Source organism: Rhinolophus hipposideros (genome assembly GCF_964194185.1).
Source record: "Rhinolophus hipposideros genome assembly, chromosome: X".
NCBI classification, from domain to species: Eukaryota; Metazoa; Chordata; class Mammalia; order Chiroptera; family Rhinolophidae; genus Rhinolophus; species Rhinolophus hipposideros.
The window spans coordinates 19,566,760-19,574,404 of NC_138046.1; positions in this window are offsets into that span (position 1 = coordinate 19,566,760).

The following is a 7,645-nucleotide window of genomic DNA, read 5'->3' on the forward strand; positions in this document are numbered from 1 at the left end:
CTCAAAACATGACAAGGAGCAAGAGAAAAATTCAAACATCATTTATTCTCAAGTTCATACAACTTGGATTTGTTTGTCTTTTTCATAATTCCTAAATGTAAATTCTTAAATTCAGCTCACACTTGTATACACTAACATACCTACACACAATGATATTTCCTGAGACCAAATAATAGAACCTAGAGGGTTATAATTACTACTAAAAAGTAGTTAATATTGAATGACCAGTTTATATAAAATGTTTTACATTGTAGCATATTTAATCCAATTAATTATGCTATTAAAGTCGAGTCAAAAAATATCCCCATGAAAACAAGAATCCACTGATCCCCTAAAACTGAGAATTCAAGAAGCAATATCCAGATGGAAGTAATAGTTGAAAACAAACAAAAAAGAAGTATCTTGCTTGAAGCATATGGAATTGTAGAATAAGAGGAATTTTTTCTAAGGAACAATTGGTTTGCTCTGTAATAATAAATAAAATAAAACTGAAAGAGAGTAATATGAGATCAAACTTTAGGAGAATAGAAGAAATGCCAAAATAAATTGATTCAAGAATGATCATTCATTCATTGATTCTATTTCTTTTTCTTTTTTTATTTTCTTTTCAACAAATATTTATTATCTGTGTCTATGAGTTTTTGTTTCTCATTTGTTTGTCTTGTTCTTTTGTTGTTTTCAGTTTATATACCACATATCAGTGAAATCACATGGTTCTCTGCTTTTTCTGTCTGACTTATTTTGCTGGTGAACACACAATAGGATTTATAGATGACGTAATACAGAATTGTACACCTGAAATCTATGTAACTTTACTAACAATTTTCATCCCAATAAACTTTAATTAAAAAAATATTTATCAAGGACCTACGGTACTATGACCCAGATGCCATCCCTGCCTTCCTGGGGCTTAGTAGTGAGGAGGAAGGAGATATCATTAAATATCTAATTCTGAAGTCACTGGACACACTACAATTGGAAATATGCTATCAAGGGGAAGTATAGAATACATCGATGAAGTGAAAAAGAAATGTTTTCAGGAGATTTAAGTGGTTGATGTCAGTTTGGCCCAGGGGATGGAAAATCCATGAGAGAGAGAGGAATAGCAAAGAGTTCCTGGGACCTAAACAGGAGGGAATAGAATGAATACAATGATGTGCTGTCTAAGCCTCAGAGTCGCTGAAGTATAAAACAAGTCAGGAAAAAAGACTGAAAGGGTAATTATAGATTTGCGTACTTCTCTTACTGTAAGAGAGGTATTAATTACTGAAGAAGCAAAAAGGGTCACTAAATGGGCGGACTGGTGGCTCAATTGGTTAGAGCGCAAGCTCTGGGCAATGGGGCTGCCGGTTCGATTCCCACATGGGCCAGTGAGCTGTGTTTTCCACAACTAGAATGAAGTCAATGAGCTGCCATTCAGCTCCCCGGTGCCCAGATGGCTCAGTTGGTTGGAGTGTGTCCTCTCAACCACAAGGTTGCCGGTTGGACTCCCACAAGGGGTGGTGGGCTGCACCCCTGCAACCAGCAACGGCAACTGGACCTGGAGCTGAGTTGCACCCTCCACAACTAAGACTGAAAGGACAACACTTGACTTGGAAAAAGTCCTGGAAGTACACACTGTTCCCCAATAAAGTCCTGTTTCCCTTCCCTGATAAAAAAATCTTTTAAAAAAAAGTCACTAAAGAAGTAAGTGAGGTTTCTAAGAGGTCACAATTGCATAGCTAAAATGGACAAGAACAGAACAATTAGCAGCAGGTTGTGAAAGGATGGACCAGATGCAGACAGGAGGAAGAAGCACAGGCTCCCTTAGGAGGACTGTGGGGAAACAGGGAATGGACTCAGGCAGGTCATCCTGTACGTGCCTGGACTGTATTCAAGGGAAAGGCCAGTTCATGCCTTAGAAAAGGGGAGGAACCTTAATGTGAAAGGGGGCTAACCACTAGCGAGGAAAGAGCAGTGCAAACTCATATAAGTGTTTAACAGAAGAGTAAAAAATGTTCCCCTACAGGAGGAGGAACTAAGAGTCCCCAGGACAATGAATTGTCCGTTTGACTTGAGCCCGAATAAACTCGCCAAGTTTCTTGATTCACAGGGGGCACAGCTTTTTCATTTTCGTGCCAAAAGACCATCTCCTAGGATATGGAGACCATCTGTGTCTAGGAGCAAAACCCTTAAAGATGATTTCAATGTAAAATGTGGCGTGACGGGGGCCATATTGTTTAACACTGTCCAACCCTCTTTCGTATTTCAACAAGTTAAGCACAAAGGGAGTAAAAAACTGCCAGCAACAATGAACCAGAATTCCCAGACAGCTCCAGGGGAGAGGAAGAAGGCTTTGACAGAATTAAGACAAGTCAGCATGGATGTGCACAAAGGTGTCTAAAATCAGTAAGTATGGGGTTTGCAATGAGTAAAGAAAGATGGCCAGCTCGGTGAGAAGCCGCAGCCATGAGCCTCATGCTGGCCCAGACCCTTGCAACTGAGAATCACAGGGGAAAGGAGCAGAGACTGCCTTCCCTGCTCACATACAGGCTACCAGTTTGCATGAACGCCTGCGCCACAAGCCTCTGCAGTACCCAAAATTAATTCTGCTCAGGTCATGTCAGTTTCCAGTGGTTGCTCAGCTGGGCATGGTGATACCAAATTCTTGATAAACAAACTCTTGCTTTTCATGCTGCAATATTTACAGTTGAAATGACTTGGTTCAGGCTCGCTTCAAAGTAATCCAAGATTGGGGTAGAGAAAGTGAGTGAGGGTATAGGTGAAACAAGGTTGGCTATGAGTTCATCATTGCTGCAGCTGGAGAAGACACATAGAAGTTCATTACATTACTCTCTATTTTTTTTATATGTTGGATATTTTCCATTGAAAAAAAGGCAAACTGTTATCAGTTCACCTATCTTTATGTCAAGGACTTTCTTGATTGCTTCACATTCTTTCCTTTCTTCCCAAGGAATACTGCATCCATTCTTTTCCTTTTTATCTTTTTTATTCAGCAAACATCTCCAGACATGTATTTGGGGAAGACACTGTGCTGAGCCCCAAGGGGCAAGCAGATAGACAAGTTTCAGTCCTTAGTTTACAATCTTGTGAGGGAAGACAGATGGAGCATAAACAGTATGGCCAGGCAGGCTGGGGGAAAGGCTGGCACAAGAGGAGGAGAGAGGAAAACAGTTCTGTTTCATGCCCTTTGGAAGGAATTCCTGGAAGAAGTGGTATTCGAGGTGACTCCTAAAAGAAGCGTTCAATTGTCTAGTGTATATCTGGGTGCCAGCCTAAAATCTGGGTCCCTAAAATTTGCTAGGCTGGGACAAAAGTTAGCTGGGACAAACTAGCAGACCGGCCAATAAAATATGTTCTATCCTATCCTGACAAATATATCTTTATAACAGTCTGAAAGGCCAGGGTTGGAATTTAAACTTCTTGTACTACTTTGAATTCTGGGCTGGAACATGGCCACAGATGGAGACCCAGTCCCTCAACCTACAGGTCCATCCCTCATCACAGGAGGCTTCATGCACATGCAAGTAGACACCTTAGCCCTCATATGCAAAGTCATAAAAAAACACACAACAAAATGCACAGTTACTTCTTTTTCATTCTTCAGACCTGGGGGTGCTCACACTAGCAGCATTGTTGTTTGCCTTAGAGAGGATAGACACAAGGAAGAGTCCCCCCTCAGGCCCCAGAAATAAGTTTGGAGTCATTTAGGGTCCCATAAGTGAATCTGGAAATCTGGGGTCCTAGTTTCCCTGTGTTTGGTCTATAAGTAGGGTAGAAGGAGGTCAGGCTCTGGGTGGACACTTTCCCTTGGCTCTGCAGATTTCCTGCCCGTGGAGAGGGACGCAGCTAGAGGACAGCCTGTCTGTCTGATTTTAAGGAAGTAACAACTTTTCAAACCCTTGGTTTTTTGATTTACAAAATGGATATGATAATAGGACCTAACTCATTGGATTGGATTGAGAATTAAATGAGCTGATGCATGTAATACTTTGAGAGTAGCACCTGGCATATTGTAATTGCTCAATGAGTGAAAGTACAGCCAGCTTGATTTCTGTCCCTCTGAATTAACTGAACAGACTGGTTGCTTTTTTGGGGAAAGTGAGTAAGAAAGATATAGAAACAGCTTCAAAGAAACTTGCAAATGCTTTAATGAGCAAATCTTGATAAAGTGTGTATATACTAAGAGTTATTTGTCATAAAAGCCTTAGTTTTGTGTGTGCTGAGCTAAAGTCTACCATTAAAGGAAATAAGGTTCAGGTGAAGACAGTCAATCACAGTCAATCAAGATGGAAGAAGACTTGTTTCCCTTCTCACCGGGGAAAATTAATACATTTCTTGCCACTTTCTACCTTTAGTGGCAGCAGTTTGCCTACAGCTATTTCTCTGGAGTCTCCTTTATAAGGGACACTAATCCCATTCATGAAGGCTCTGCCCTCAAGACCTAATTACCTCCCAAAGGGCTCACCTCTTAATGCCATCACCTCGGGAGTTAGGATTTCAACATATGAAGTTTGGGGGATATAAGAATTCAGTCTGTAACAGGTTCCTTGCTGCTACAGGATGTGGTTGTGACCACCCAGTGAAGAGTGCAGTATTAGGTGTAGGCTGTGGCAGGTAGTCTTATTTATTTTCAACCACATGGAATTTGGGGGCAAGAGGAATTATTTACCCAGTAGAATGTCAACAAGGGTTGAGAGTAGAGAAGCCAACAAGGGTTTCTCCTTGGACAGATTGCCATTTGTCTTTCTTGCTGTGGAAATATATCCAGTGGGCCATTGGCAAGGGACAGGTTCAAAGCTGGCCATTTCTTTGGTACTCAGCAGGGTTACTAGAAGGGGTCCTCATGGAAGAGTGGGACTGAGTGCCAGGTGCTTCAGGGGAGTAGCTCTCTGGGACACTGTGCAGTGGAAACTGGTAGGCTGCTTACAATCCGGGGGAATCATAAATGCGTTGGGCTGGAGGGAAACTTGGAGATCATTGAAATGAAACTCCATTTACACACTGAAAAAACTGAGAAATGGAGGCCCCAAGAGGGGGAGTAACTTTTGTAAGGTCACCCAGCATGCGTCCCCTTTCTTCAGTTTGCCATGGTGAGTTTCTTCCTATTTGCATCTACTGCAGGGTGCCCTGAGACAAACTACTTCTGGCATATTTATCAACTATGCAAAGTCTACACAATGAGATGTTTTCTTTCATTTAAAACTAATGTTTTAGCCTTGCCAGTTTAAATTCAAGTCCCAGAAAGGATCATTTCCTCCCTAGGATAATTTTGCTACAAGCTTTTCATTAATCCAATCATAAATTCAGTAATGTTATTTGGCAGCTTACTGAAGTCTTCAGGAGCCACAGGGGACTGGATGCATTGTCTGTTTTTATGACCAAAGAAAAAGGAAACAAACCACAAGCTAAATATGCTCAATTTAAAAATTGTGTTTGTTCCATATAATGCAGGAAACTCATTCACTAATTCATTCATTCATCCATCCAACAGACAAATGTGTATTGAGCACCTACTGGGTGCAAAACAGTGCAGTAGGACTATTGGGGCTACAAAGATGAATCATTCATTCAGCAAACACTGACTGCCTATTTCTTTCAAAGGAGCTTACAGCCTAGTAAGACAAACAATTTATAAACCAATCTCCCTGATACAGGTAATAGGAAGTAAGGGCCATAAAAAAGTGTATGAATGAAGTTCAGAAGAGGAAAGAGTCATGTCTGATGAGACCAGGGAAATGTTCATGGAGGAGATGATAATTGACTGGGCCTTGAGTATAGGTGGGATTTGGATCTGTACAAATGGTGTTGAAGGACATCAGGGTGGGGACATGGGGTGTTTGGAGGCACTGGGAAACACAGAGTGTTAGAATACAGTTTTCAAATTGGGTTTTCAAGGGGGCATGCTACAAGGAAGGTCAAAATGGAGAAATCCTGTACACCTACCCTAGTTTCAACTAAAGCACCTCTGCTTTGATATATTTTTTACATTGAGGTTCCATATAAGATCTTATCTGGGGAAAAAAGTATTCCACTGATAAAAACAAAAATTTAGAACAATTGGACCAAAGCACAGATAGATTGCCTGGCAAGAACAAAGTCAGAGTTGACACTGAAAAAGTTAGACTGGGGCCCAAGCAAGAAGGACCTTGAATGTAGGTCTAGGGAGGTGGACCTCATTGTGTAAGTAGTGATAATGAATGCCTGGGGAATTTTAATCAGAGTAAAAGTATGAAAGTCATGACTGCAAGGGGCATAGTAGATTGCAGTGGGCAAGACAAGAGGGAAGGGCATCAATTTGTTAGTTGTTAGAGTAGCCTGGATCCCTATCTTCTGAGTGATGCTATGTACTAGACACTGTCCTGGGTACTAGGGCTATAGAACCAAATACAAAAGTCCTTGCCCTCACAGAATTTATATTCTAGTAGGAAGAGGTGGAAATAAACAAGTGAAGAGATGATACATGAAGTGGTGGTGAGTGCTAAGATATAAAAATAAAGCAGAGTGAAGAGACAGAGAGTGGTATGGGTACTATTTTAGATAGATTGGTCAGGGAAGGCCTCTCTGAAGCAATGACATTTGAGTAAAGACCTGAATTGAGCTATGGGGCTATCTGAGGGGATTGTAGTTTAGGTTTAGGAAGCAGCAAGTTTTCTGAGGTAAGTATGTTAAAGAATCAGGAAAGATATGGCTGGAGCTAAGTGAGCAAAGGAGGAAGTGTTCAAAGATAAGGTTGGAGAGGTAACAAAGACCAGAATATGGAGGGCCTTATAGGGCACCCCAGTGACTTTGGATTTTATTTGAAGTGTATTGAGAAACCATTGGAGGATTTTGAGCGCATGAATGGCATAAAGTGACTTACAGTTTTAAAGTAATTACTCTGACTGCTCTGTAAAGTATAGACTGAGGGAGGCAAGAGTAGTTTGTTAAGTAGCAATGCATACCTGATACATTGTGTGTGTGTGTGTGTGTGTGTGTGTGTGTGTGTGTGTGAGAGAGAGAGAGAGAGAGAGAGAGAGAGAGAGAGAGAGAGAGAGAGAGAGAGAGAGAGAGAGACTGTTTGTGAGTGTTCAATTCTGACCCGCTGCACTATTGGTCTGTTTGGGGGGTCAGTAACACACTGTTCTTAACACTCTTTGTAGTATGCCTCAATAACTGTCAGGGTGACACTGAAGTTTACAGATTTTACATACAACGTTGACATAATCTATTTGCAGCATTATGTCAAAGCTGGGTGATATCTTAGTAGAGATAAAGATATTTTGTGTTGGTATAATTTAGAAATCATATAAACTATCTTACTGCTCTTTAATAATGAGAGCCTCACTGGTCAGATGGGTTTTTTAGGGTCTTCTACAATTTGGCTTCTAACCACTTGCCTGGTCTTGTCTCCTCTTTTTATCTACCTGTGCAGTAAGCATGTCCTACATTCCAGCAAAACCAGAGTCCCATGAATATATTCTGAACTTTTCTGCTTTTATGCCTTTCCTTGCTTCTTCTCTTGGATGCCCCCCTCCTTATCAGGACTACATGTAGAAATTCTACCCATCCTATCAGGCTCACCTCAAATATCACTTTCACCACAAAGCCTTTCCTGGTGGCCCTGATAGGATATGATTCCTCCCTCCCCTGAATCTTGATGTCA